Below are 14127 nucleotides of genomic sequence, written 5' to 3'. Positions count from 1 at the left end.
TTAAGTGTCCTTTGTTTTTCTTTTTCTAGCTTTGTGAGTTGGGAATTTTGTTTTTCAGTATTCTCTTTATTTAAGGCTTGCTGTGCTTTTTTGGTGCATAGGCATTTATAACATATATTCATAGCAAATTGCAGCTTTTAAAATTAGCATCTATTTTATGTCTCATTTAATGTTTATTTGCCTGAATTCAGCTTTATCTGACATAAGGATCAGAACATGATCTTTCTTATTTCCATTTCTCTGCTATACTTTGACCATCTTTTTTATTTTTAGGGATTTAAATCAATGTGTTTTAGCTAGATCTCTTGTAGATTGCCTGGCCTTGGTTTTTGCTACATAAACCAATATTAAAATATTTTCCTTTAATAGGCAAGTTAAGCCTGATCTTTATTGATATAACTGATATATTGGTCTCGATTATATCATCTTATTTTATATGTGCTATGTGTGTTATGTTTATGTTTCTCTATTTGGTGTATCTTCTTTATTAATTAAATTTTTTTTCTTGGGGTGCCTGGGTGGCTCAGTTGGTTAAGCGTATAACTCTTGATTTCGACTCAGGTCATGATCTCAGGGTAGCGGGATTGAGCCCTGTGTCAGATTCCACACTGAGCATGAAGCCTGTTTAAGATTCTCTCTCTTTGGGCAGCCCTGTGGTGCAGCGGTTTAGCGCCGCCTGCAGCTCAGGGCATGATCCTGGAGACCCTGGATCGAGTCCCACGTTGGGCTCCCTGCATGGAGCCTGCTCCTCCCTCTGCCTGTGTCTCTGCCTCTCTCTCTAGCTGTGTCTCTATGAATAAATAAAATCTTAAAAAAAAAAAGATTCTCTTTCTTCCTGTACCCCTCCCTGCCAGCATGCACACGCTCTCTCTTAAATTTTTTTTTCTTGTATTAGGAACATTTGTATTTTTATCCTATTGGCCATTTATACATGTACCTCTATTGTGCTCTGAATCCTATTTTTTCTTAGTTAAATTTTTACTATCTAGGCTACCAATTCAAATGGTATCCTTTGACTCCTACCTACTATTCACCAGTCAATGGTGGTCTACTTTTTTTTCCTCTCAGCATTTGCCTCCTAGTTATTTAGTTGCATTTGTTTACTTTGTCAGAACACATGATGTTTACACACTATTTTTCCAACCCTGGCTCCACCCTTTCAGTCTTAGGTCTACAATGAAATACAATAAATGCTCACCATCTGTCATCTTACTAAAAGGCTTCCTGGTTATCTCTAGGTTGGGGGAAACACATTAATTAGATTCCTCAAGAAGGACTCAGGTGGACCATACTTCCTTAGTTTCCATCCTCTATTTCCTTCCCTGCCACACCTTTCTTATGTATCTAATTATACCCAGAAGCAATGTTTCTCTAGGGCTGCCACTCCTGCTCACTTTCAAGCCCATTCCCTGTGGCTGGGGTGTGAATTAGCAAGTTCCAGAACTCTGTTGTATATTTGGCTTTTAGTGTTGGACTTTCTCATATTGGGGGTGACTTTGTTCATGCTTCATCCGTGTCCTCTGACCTTCTCTCCTCTTTCTTGCAGAGCTCCAAATATCCTTCTCCACTCCACATATCTAGGGTTTGTAGTAATAATGTAAACTCTGGTGGAATTTGGTGTTTATTTCTCCACTTACAGGCAATTAGAGCTCATGGTAGTCTCTGCCTCCTGGTAATGCTGAAAGTGTGGCTCATGTGAAGTTCTATTTGCACTTGTTACTGATCTTATGATTTGGGAAGAGGATATATAAGATTTAGATTCAGGTGGCTAGTCTCTTCCTTCAGTCTTTCTCTATGTTTGTGATGTAGATTTTTAGTCTTGCTTCTTTTCTAACATGTTTACTCCTAAGCACTGCTTTAGCTTCAACCACAAGTTTTGATGTTTGATTTTTTTATCACCAAGTTCAAAGTATGTTCTAATTACCACTGATCCATGAATTATTTAAAAGTGAATTATTGTTTTTTAATTTTTAGAAATGAATATTTTCTAGTTACCTCTATATGATTGGTTTCTAGCCTATCCACTGTGTTCAGAGAATATATATACTATATGTTTTCAATTCTTTGTTGAGTCTTTCTTTATGACTCAGCATAAGTCAATTTTGGGAGGTTTTCTATGCGTATTATAGTTGTTAGAATCAATGTTCTATCCTGCCAATTTTGTTGATTGTTTTGTTCAAATATTCTATGAACGTACTTATTTTTGGTCTGTTTATTCTACCAAATAATGAGAGAGGCTTATTAAAATGCCCTACTATGATCACAGTATTTTTTCTTTTATTTTATTGAGATTATGTTATTAAGTATATTCAAATTTAGAACTGAACCTTTTAGCATTATAGAGTCCTATAGTATTGTTGGTAACTAATGTATTTTTGTCTTTAAAAACATTGTCTATTATTAAAATACTAAAATAGCTTTAAAAAAACTTTCCTTGGCTAATATTTACATACTTTATCTTTTCTACCTTTTTACTTTCAACCTTTTTGTATGCAGATATTTTTTTAAATTTATTCATGATAGACAGAGAGAGAGAGAGAGAGAGAGAGAGAGAGAGAGAGAGGCAGAGACATAGGAGGAGGGAGAAGCAGGCTCCATGCCAGGAGCCCAACATGGGACTCAATCCTGGGATTCCAGGATCGCACCCTGGGCCAAAGGCAGGCGCTAAACTGCTGAGCCACCCAGGGATCCCAAGTATGCAGATATTTTAAATATTTTTCTAACTAGCATATTTTTGGACTTGGAGTTATTATCCTGATAATACATTTTTAAAATTTACAGTTAATGTAATTACATTTTTTAACCTACCGTCTTATTTGTTTTGTATTTGTTCTATCTAATTTTTTTTCTTTTTCTTGCAATCGTTATTATCTCTGCCCCATTATCATAGGAATTATACTCATCTTTTATCTGTTATCTTTAAGGTTGTGTAAAATGCATCCTTCACTTATTCAGGTCTGATATAAATTGGTATTTGTATGCCTTCCTAATGAATGAGCCTTAAGACTTTTTAACTTTATCTATCCTTTCTTTCTACTGATTGTGATTTATTTTAATTCTATATATATTGAAAACTTTAAAAGACATTATGAATTTTTTATAAGGTCATTTTGAGCTTAGATCTACCAATATATGTCCTTCAGAACACCTTGGAGGACTGTCTACCTTATGGCTTCTCCATTTTTGTTTGTCCCAAAATATATTTATTTCACCATCATTTTGAAGGTTATTTTAACTGAGAGTAGTATATGGGCTTGGCAGTTATTTTCTTTCAGCCATTTAAAGATATCATTCCATTGTAAACTGGCTTCCATTATTCTTTTGAGAAGATACCTGTCAGTTCCATTTCCCTCTGGTTAATACTTTTTTCTTTCCTTCTTTCTATGTTCCCCTTTTTCTTTTTTTGTAATGTATATTTCATCCCTTTGTCTTCCATGATTCAGACTGATAATTTTACTTCTTTTGACCTATCACTTATTATTTCAGTACTTCTCCCCCTACTGTCATTAAAATGATCAATTAAATTCTAAATTTCAAGTAATGAATTTTGCAATTCTAGAATTTCCTTTTTTCTCCATCTTTACTATTTGCTGTCCTCTGCAAGAGTTTTCAAACTTTTTTATTCCAATGAATATATTTGACTTTTTTTAAAAAGCCTAACTATGATAACACTGTGAATCTTTTCCAACTGTGTAGTTTTTCTTTACCTTTGCTACATTATTGTGTCTCTTCATGGGCCTGGGTGTTTTGCTTAAGTGCCAGACATGTTTTACCACATTGTGGAAATAATGTAAGGCATAATACAATATTATCATCCTCCATAGGAAACCATAGGAAATTTACATCTGATTCTTATAGGTGGCAATCCCAGAGCATCTAATGTAAAAACAGAGATTGAAACGAAGGTGATCTGAAGCTGGACTTAAGTCCTTACATGAGCTCTCTTGGTACCTTTCCTAATTGTAAATAGTTGTATCCCAACCCAAAAAGGAGACTAGATCAAGAACAGTTACTAAAGCTCTCATCCCATCTCCCCCTAACCCACAGTCTCATTAAATTGTCAAACATTCTATTAAGTGGTGCATCTGAGTGGCTCAGTCAGTTAAGGATCTGCCTTCAGCTCAGGTCCTGATGCCCAGGTCCTGAGATCAAGCCCCACCTCCAGCCCCCTGCTCAGCAGGGAGTCTGCTTCTCCCTCTCTCTCTCTCTGTCCCTCTCTCCTGCTTGTGTGCTCTCTCTTGCTATCTCTCTCAAATAAATAAATAAAATTAAAGGCGCAGCCCGGGTGGCTCAGCAGTTTAGTGCCGCCTTCAGCCCAGGGCCTGATCCTGGAGACCCGGGATCGAGTCCCATGTCAGGCTCCCTGCATGGAGCCTGCTTCTCCCTCTCCCTGTGTCTCTCTCTGCCCCTCTCTCTGTGTGTCTCTCATGAATAAATAAATAAAATCTTTAAAAATGAAGAAATAAATAATAAATAAATAAATAAATTTTTAAAAAAAGAACAGTCTATTAATAATTTCATTCCCTTGGCCATGTTTTTTTTGGGAGCTGGCAGATACCCCGTAGGGAAAAATCTATGGTTACTAGGCTTATATCTCTTCTAGATTTCAATCTCATAATTTTTCACTTCCTCATATGCTTTAAAAGTATACACAGAACTTTTAACAATGGTGGACTATGTAACAACCTTCTCAATGTAAACAACTAGAAAAGCTAGAAAACATATTTTTAATTCTATTTTTCAGATATCTAAGAACCAATACTTTTGTCCAACCACATTTATTTTTTTTTTTCTTTAGCTAATCCTTTTTTTTTTTTTTTTTTTTTTTTATTTATGATAGTTACAGAGAGAAAGAGAGGCAGAGACACAGGCAGAGGGAGAAGCAGGCTCCATGCACCGGGAGCCCGATGTGGGATTCGATCCTGGGTCTCCAGGATCGTGCCCTGGGCCAAAGGCAGGCGCCAAACCGCTGCGCCACCCAGGGATCCCTGTCCAACCACATTTATTAACCCACCTGCATCTATGTTCATATAGTCTGTCTTTCCTTTTGTTGCAAGGAATACACTCTCCAAGCTCTTAAAGTAAATCCCTCTACTTGGGTAAGTGAATTCCATCCCATTTCACCTACTTAAGAACCTAGCTCCAGAAATTACTAATTCTTGGAATAACAATATATCCCCCTACTCTTAATTGCCTCAGCACATAAAAGTGTTGTAATGCAAGGCTACCTTAAAATTAAACATTTCCCACTAAATAAATAAACAAATAAACCTTTCTGCTCTCCTATCAACATTTTCTGCTCCCCTCCATAACAAAACTTCTCCAAAGCATGGTCATTTTCTTTGTTCAATTTCATCCTATTCTCTTTTGTTTCTTTGTTTGTTTGTTTTAGAGATTTATTTATTTATTTTAGAGAGAAAGAGAGTATGCAGAAAGGAGAGGCAGAGGGAGAGAATCTCAAGCAGACTCTCTGCTGAGTGTGGAGGCCAACATGGGGCTTGATACCACAATCCACGAGAGCATGACCTGAGCCAAAGCCAAGAATAATATATTTAATTGACTGAGCCACCTAGGTGCCTCTCATTCTGTACTCTCTTAAACCCACTCTCATCAATGTTTTTACTTATTGCTCCAAACTTTTTTTTATAAATCACACTGATATGCACACATTTCCAAATTCAAAAGCTTCCAAACTGATATCATTTAAATGATCAAAATAAAATCTAAAGCCTTATCCTGGCCTACATGATTACAATTCCTCTCTAGCCACCTTCCTTCTCCCTAATCTCATCAATAACATTTACCTTTCCTATACCCATTTCAGCCACACTGGCCTCTGCTGTATTTCCACTATGACAACCACACACACACACACACACACACACACACACCTCAGTGCCTTTACCCTTGGTGTTACCACAGTCAGAAACATTTTGCCCCATACATCTACACACTTTTTGATTCACTTCATTTCAGTTTGGGCTCAAATGACAAGTTATCAAAGATCTTTTGATGGAAACATCGTTTGATCCCACTGCCCTGCTCTGTTTGTATTCTTAATATTTTTCATGTCCCAACATGTTACATATCTTTTTGTTTATAGTCTCCCCCACCTAAAATGCACCTCCAGTTCAGAGCTATATCGCCAGGCTATAAATATAATTCAGAGATGTATCCACAGCACTGATAAAAATTTATTGACAGACTTCAATAAATATTTTTTGAATTAATTTTTAAAAATAAATAATTTAAACTAGCCATAAAGATATGCCCATAAAATTATGCTGATCTTAACCGGTGGTTAAATTTTGTTATACTAAGAAAGCTAAAGCAACACAGATCATATTAATTAGTTTTCCACTGCCCTAATTAGATCTTAATAATAAATAAAAACTTTGGAAAAAGTATCCCAGTTGTACCATGTTGGGTTGGCATTGTACAGAAATTAACAGCCATATTGGTCTAGAAATGTTAAACATAATTTTTCCATTTGTACAGGAGTAACACACAGTATTAAATATGTAAGGTCTTATCTACATGGATTTGATTACAGAAACTAATAAAGTATTCTCTAAATTAAGTAAACAAACAAACAAACAAACCAAAGTGGAAAAAAGGAGCTAATTCTGACTTAGAAAATTTGGGGAAATGGAACACTGAAGGCAAGGCCTACTTCTGGTGGACATGAGTGAGTGGGAAGAACTCTAAAATGTGTCTGAGTTTCTGAAAATGTAGGCTGCTATGGTGCCCATCTGCTTGTTCATCTATATTCTGAGCTCCAACTTGAATCTTTATAATTTTCCTAGCAAACAACTATTGAAAACAAGTGGAGAGTAGGGGAAGGTGTTGCAAGAGAGGTCAGGTCATAATCTACAAGAAGGCAGGTAACACCTGACACCAATTATATACTGAAGGAGAACAACCCCCAGACATTAGAGTATCTTAATTTGCACGCCAGAATAAAAAGAGAATGGGTACTTTTCATTTTTCCTTTTCTATCTATGAAACCCAAAGACCATTACTTAAAAAGGAAACTACCAACCATTTGCCAGACTCTTCAAAAAATGAAAGAAAAGAAGAAGAAAGAAAGAAAGAAAGAAAGAAAGAAAGAAAGAAAGAAGAAAGAAAGAAAGAAAGAAAGAAAGAAAGAAAGAAAGAAAGAAAGAAAAGAAAAGGACTCAAAAACATAAAACTTTAAATGAAGGAGGAAAAATAACAACAAACACCACAGAAATACAAAGGATTATAATGAAATATTATGAAAAATTATGTGGCAAGAAATTGGACCACCAAGAAGAAATGGATAAATTCCTAGAAAGAGTTCCTTTTTCTACACATCCTTGCCAACACTTGTTATTTCTTGTGTTTTTTATTTTAGCCATTCTGACAAGTGTAAAGTGATATCCCATTGTAGTTTTAATTTGCATATTCCTGATGATTAGTGATGTTGAGCATCTTTTCATGTATCCGTTGGCCATTTGTATGTCTTCTTTAAAAAAATGTATCCTCAAGATCTCTGCTATTTTTATGTAGATTATTTGGGGGTTTTTGTTGTTGAGTTGTATCAGTTCTTTATATATTTTGGATACTAAACCTTTGTTGGATATACCATTTGCAAATATCTTCCCCAAACCATTAGTTGCTTTTTGTTTTGCTGATGGTTTCCTTCACTGTGCAAAGTCTTTTTTATTTTGGTATAGAGCCAATAGTTTAATTTTGCATGTGTTTCCTTTGCCAGAGGACATATCTAGAAAAATGTTTCTATAGACAATGTCAAAAAAAATTACTGCCTATATTTTCTTCAAGAAATTTTATGGTTTCAAATGTTTCATTTATGTCTTTAATCTATTTTTAGTTTACTTTTGTTTGTGGTGTAAGAAAATGGTCCAGTTTTATTCTTTCATATGTTGCTATCTGGTTTGCTCAACACTATTTGTTGAAGAAACTATCTTTTCTTCATTGTGTATTCTTGCCTTCTTTGTTGAAGATTAATTAATTATATAATCTTGAGTATATTTCTAGGGTTTCTATTCTGTTCCTTGATCTATGTGTCTTTTTGCACCAGACTCTTACATACAAAGAACAAACTGGTGGTTGTCAGATGGAAAGTAGGGAGGAGGAGCACTGAGAAATGTATAGAATTACTGAATCATTATATTATATACCTGAAACTATTACAACACGGTATGTCAATCATACTTAATTTTTTTTAAAAAAAACATGTAAGAATTAAACTTAAAAAATAGAAGGGAAACTATTTATATGTGTGTATACTTCAGTATGACATCTATTTCTTTGTAGACGATCACAGAAGGACCCAAAGTAGCACACATAAAACTATACTCATACAGAAAAATGTGGATTTTGTAAGACAAGAAATACATGTTAGTTATATCACTGCCCAACTTTAAATACAATTTCTTTACTCTGAAACTTATAACACCTTTGTAATATATCAGCCTTATTCAGCCCCCCCCCCCCCAAAAAAAAGAAAATTAGTTCTGTCATAAGAAATCTCCATAGCTTCAGGGATCCCTGAGTGGCTCAGTGATTTGGCACCTGCCTTTGGCTCAGGGTGTGATCCTGGAGACCCAAGATCGAGTCCCACATCAGACCCCCTTCATGGAGCCTGCTTCTCCCTCTGCTTGTGTCTCTGCCTCTCTCTCTCTCTCTCTCTCTTTCTCTCTTTCTCTCTCTGTCTCACATGAATAAATAAATAAAATATTTTTTTAAAAAAAGAAATCTCCATAACTTCACTAATATGAGGTACTAGGTACTATTAATAGCATCTAACATAGATCCTTGAGGAGGAAGGGATGGGGAGATTAGTCTAATGACCAAAGGAATTCTTTTTATCTAAATATATTTAATTTTAACTCTTAAGGATACCAGTGCCTCAAAACTTTAAGAAGTTGTATGTCTCAGGTGCCTGGGTGACTCAATTGATAAAGCATTTGACTCTTCATTTCAGCTCAGGTCCTGATCTCAGAGTCATGAGTTCAAGTCCTATGTTGGGCTCCACACTGGGCTTAGGGTCCACTTATAAATACATACATACATACATACATACATACATACATACAAAGATAGTCATATGTGCAATTGTAGCTATAATTCATTGTAATAAGTTATAACTCTTTATTAAGAAAGAAATACACCCCCCCAAAAAAAGAAAGAAATACACCCCATGGCGGAGTTAAGATAGCAAAGTGGTAGGGGGACCCTGAGCTTGCCTCATCCCTCATCAAATCATTTTGAACAACTAGGAAATCAGTCTGAGGATTAAGAAAACAATCTGCACAACTGGAGAGAGAGTATGTGGCAGATGTGAGGTTTGAATTGGAGGAGATAAAAGCCAGGATGCCCCAAAGTGGAGAGAGCCTTTTTCTGAGAGAGAGTGGGAGAGAGAGCAGTGCATGGGGTCTGTGCAAGATGATGGTGTGGGGATCCCCTGGGTCACACTAGGATGGAACATTCCCTTTCCTGGAGTACATTTGGAAGAAGGTGTATTGCCTCTCCAAGGACAAAAGGCCCACTGAACACCACTGAGCAGCCATTCAACAGCAGGAGGTGTTGAATGCCCATAGAGGTGCCCATAGAGGGCAGATAATCTGGAAGCAGTTTTTTGCTGTGCTTCACCATAGACTCCAGCCACCTGTGCTGCCATGTGACTGCTTTTCTGGGACAGAATGATGCTGAGCAGTGCTTTGGGGCTCTCCTTTGTGTGAGGGGAAAAGATCTGAGCCTTGCCAGATCCTCTGACGTTTGGAGTTTTGAATCCCAGCAACCAGCAGAGATAAAACACAGAACTGTGGTGCTTGCCAAGCCAACAGCCCAGGCACAGACAGATCGGAGACAGGGATTTGATGAGGATCTGGAACACAGGAGGGGAGATTGTTCACTTTTTTCTTTTTTTAAGATTTTATTTATTTTTCTGAGAGAGATAAGAGAGAGAATGTGCATGCACAAGTTGCGGGAGGAGAAGAAAGAGAGGAAGAAGCAGGCTCCCTGCTTGGCAGGGATGCAAGGCTTCATCCTAAGACCATGGGATCATGACTTGAGCCAAAGGCAGATGCTTAGTCAACTGAGCCACCCAGACACCCCAGTTGTTCACTTTTCTACAAGGGCCATCTGAAAAGCAGTGGCCAAGAGTTCCTCTCCACGAGGACTTAGAGGGTGGGGTGATAGCAACTTCCATACCCCACCCCACCCACCCACCAACATGGTTGGAATTCAGAGAGAAACACAGTACCTCCAGGAGTGGCTGGAATCACTTACACAAACCCCATCCTCTCCCTGCTCCAATCTTACCCCTACATTGACAGGGGCTTCCTTATTAGGGTAGGTTGATTGTGAGCCAATGTAGAGGAACTCTCCTTCAAAAGCTCAACACAAGCCCCTTCAGGTATCAAGTCTACTAATCATCGAATACTCCAAAGTGTCAGCTTCAGTTCTGCTGGAAATAGGACTAGTGTTTTGTTTTGTTTGTTTATTTTTTTTTAATCAGGCTTATAGATTTTTGTTCATTTGTTGGTTTGTTTGTTTGTATCTTTTCTTGGTTTTTGGATCAAGCTTCTCTTTTTGGTTTTGTTGTTATTTTTTCTTTTCTTCTCTCTTTTTCTTTGAAATCAAGTCTATAATTTTTTGCTTGTTTCCTTTTTTTAAGATTTTATTTAATTGTTTGAGAGACAGAAAAAAGAGAGAGCAAACATAAGCAGGGGAGAGAAGAACCAGAGGGAGAAGGAGAAGCAGGCTTGAGCTGAGCAGGGAGCCCTAGGGATCCCAGGACCCTGAGATCATGACCTGAGCCATGGATGGACACTTAACCAACTGAGCCACCCAGGCACCATGGCTTGTTTGCTTTTTTGTTCCTTTTCCTTTTCTCTTTTCTTTGATCAGGTGTTCTGGTTTTTTTTGTTTGTTTGTTTTTGTTTTTGTTAACAGGCTTATCTTAACAAACAAATCAAAACATACCAGTCAAAGGGCCAAACACTCCACACTGCAAGCGAGGAGGACCTCTACAGATGAATGACCTGTGGGGAAGAGCAGCCAAACACAAAGGCAGAGTATGCCAGAAATACTTCCTGAAGCACCAGGCCTTGGGCAGTGTATGACCCCTTCTTAATATAGTATAACTTTTGGAAGCAGGAAACATAATAAGTTTTCATAACACATAAAAGATAGAAACCTAGACATACTGACAAATGGAGGAATTCTCCCCAAAAGAAAGATCAAGAAAGAAACCACAGCCAGGAATTTGCTCAAGCAGATATAAGCAATATATATGAACAAGAACTTAGAATAATAGCCATATGAATACTAGTTGGGCTTGAAAGAAGCATAGAAGACATCAGAGAAACTCCAGCTGCAGAGATAAAAGACCTAAAAACTAGTAGGGTCAAAATTTAAAATGCCATCACTGAGATGCAAAACCAACTGGGTGTAATCACAACAAGGATGGAAGAAGCAGAGAATTGAATGGGTGATATAGAAGATAAAATTTTTAAAAATAATGGAGCTGAAAATAAGAGGGAAAGAAAACTATTAGAGCATGAATATAGACATAGGGAACTCAGCAATTCCATAAAGCATACTAATATCTGTATCATAGGAGTGGCATAAGAAGAAGAGTGGGGGAAAAGAGGTAGAAGGTTTATTTGAACAAATTATAGCTGAGAACTTCCCTAATCTGTGGAAGGAAACAGGCAATCAAGTTCAAGAGGCATAGAGATCTCTGCTCAAAATCAACAAAAACAGGTCAACATCAAGACATATCATAGTGAAATGTGCAAAATACAAAGATAAAAAGAGAACTCTGGAAGCAGGTAGGGACAAAAGAACCTTAACCTACAAAGGTAGATACAGAAAGTTAGCAGCAGATTTATCCACAGAAACTTGTAAGCCAGAAGAGAGTGGCATTATAATCAATGTACCAAATGGGAAAAATAAGTAACCAAGAATACTATATCCAGCAAGGCTGCCATTCAGAATAGAAGGAGAGTTAGAGAGTTTCCAAGACAAGCAAAAGGTAAAGGAATTCATAAACACTAATTGGGCTCTGCAAGAAATATTGAAGATCCTTTGAGTGGGAGAGACCAAAAGCCACAAAAATTAGAAAAGAACATAGATAATCTGCAGGAACAGTGATTTTATAGGTAAAACACTGGCACTAAATTCATATCTATAAATAATTACTCTGAATGTAAATGGATTCAATGCTCTAATCAAAAGACATAGGATATCAGAATGGAATAAAAAAAAAAAAAACAAGACCCATCAAAATGCTACTCACAAGAGACCTATCTTAGACCCAAAGACACCTCCAGATTGAAAGTGAGGGAGTGGAGAACCATCTATCATCCTAATGGACATGAAAAAAAAAAAAAGCTGGAGTAACCATATTTACATCAGACAAATGAGATTTTAAACCATAGATTGTCAATTAGATGTACATTCCTGAGGTCTTTTATCTGTTGTAGCTTTGTCTTTTTCTTTTTCTTTTCATTACATCAGGTATATTGCCCTGTAAATTGTGGTAGTGGTACCAGGAATAAAAAATTAAGGAATTTTTAACTTTTAAAAAACAAAATAATAAACCAAAGATTGTAATAAGAAATGAAGAAGGCACTATATCATAATAAAGTTGATCTAGCAATTTTAAATATTTTGTCCCCAACTTGGGAGCAATCAAATATATAAGTCAATTAATAACAAACATAAAGGAACTCATTGATAATAATACAAAAACAGTAGGAAACTTTGACACCCCACTCACAGTAAGAGACAGATCATCTAAACAATCAACAAGGAAACAATGGCTTTGAGTGACACACTGGATCAGATGGACTTAACAAATATATTCAGAATATTTCATCCTAAAGCAGCAGAATACACATTCTTTTCTAGTTCACATGGAACATTCTCCAGAATAGATCCACACTGAGTCATAAAATCAGGCCTCCAGTACAAAAAGATGGAGATCATACCATGCATATTTTCAGACCACAATCCTATGAAACTTGAAGTGAACCACAAGAAAAATGTGGAAAGACCACAAATATATGAAAGTTAAAGAACATCCTACTAAGGAATAAATGGGTTACCCAGGACTTTAAAGGAGAAATTTGTTTAAAAATGAAAGCAGGGGATCCCTGGGTGGCTCAGCAGCTTAGCACCTGCCTTTGGCCCAGGGCGTGATCCTGGAGTCCTGGGATCGAGTCCCACATCGGGCTCCTGGCATGGAGCCTGCTTCTCCCTCTGCCTGTGTCTCTGCCTCTATCTCTCTCTCTCTATGACTATAATAAATAAATAAATAAATACATACATACATGCATACATACATACATAAATCTTAAAAAAAAATAAAAATTAAAATTAAAACACAGCAGTCCAAAACCTTTAGGATGCAGTAAAGGCGGTAATAAGAGAGAAGTATATAGCAATACAGACCTTCCGCAAGAAGCAAGAAAAGTCCCAAATACACAACCTAACTTAAACCTAAAGAAGCTGGAAAAAGAACATCAAATAAAGTCTAAAACCAGCAGAAGAAAGGAAAAATGAGTTTAGAGCAGAAATAATTGATATAGATTTTATAGAATATAGATATAGAAAAGAGAAAGGACCCAAATAAATAAATAAAATCACAAGTGATCACACTTGTGAGGAAAGATCACAGCCAACATTGCAGAAATAAAAACAGTTATGAGAGAATATATGAGAAATTATATGCCAACAAATTGGGCAATCTGGAAGAAATGGATAAATTCCCAGAAATATATAAACTAGCAAAATTGAAACAAGAGAAAATAGAAAATTTGAACACTCTTAATCAGAAATCTAATCAGTAATCAAAAATCTCACAACAAACAAGAGTCCAGGGCTGAATGGCTTCCCAGGAGAATTCTACCAAACATTTAAAGAAGAATTAATACCTATTCTTGTGAAGCTGTTCCAAAAAATAGAAATGGAAGAAAACTTCCAGACTCATTCTACAAGGTCAGCATTACCAGGATTCCAAAACAGACAAAGACTTCATTAAAAAGGAGAATTAAAGGCCAGTATCCTTGATGAATGTGGATGCAAAAATCCTCAACAAGATGCTAATTAATCAAATCCAGCAGTACATTA

This window comes from Canis lupus, chromosome 7 (genome assembly GCF_003254725.2).
Source record: "Canis lupus dingo isolate Sandy chromosome 7, ASM325472v2, whole genome shotgun sequence".
Classification (NCBI taxonomy): Eukaryota; Metazoa; Chordata; class Mammalia; order Carnivora; family Canidae; genus Canis; species Canis lupus.
The sequence above is the reverse complement of the archived record's forward strand: the minus strand, read 5'-3'. Positions refer to the sequence as shown.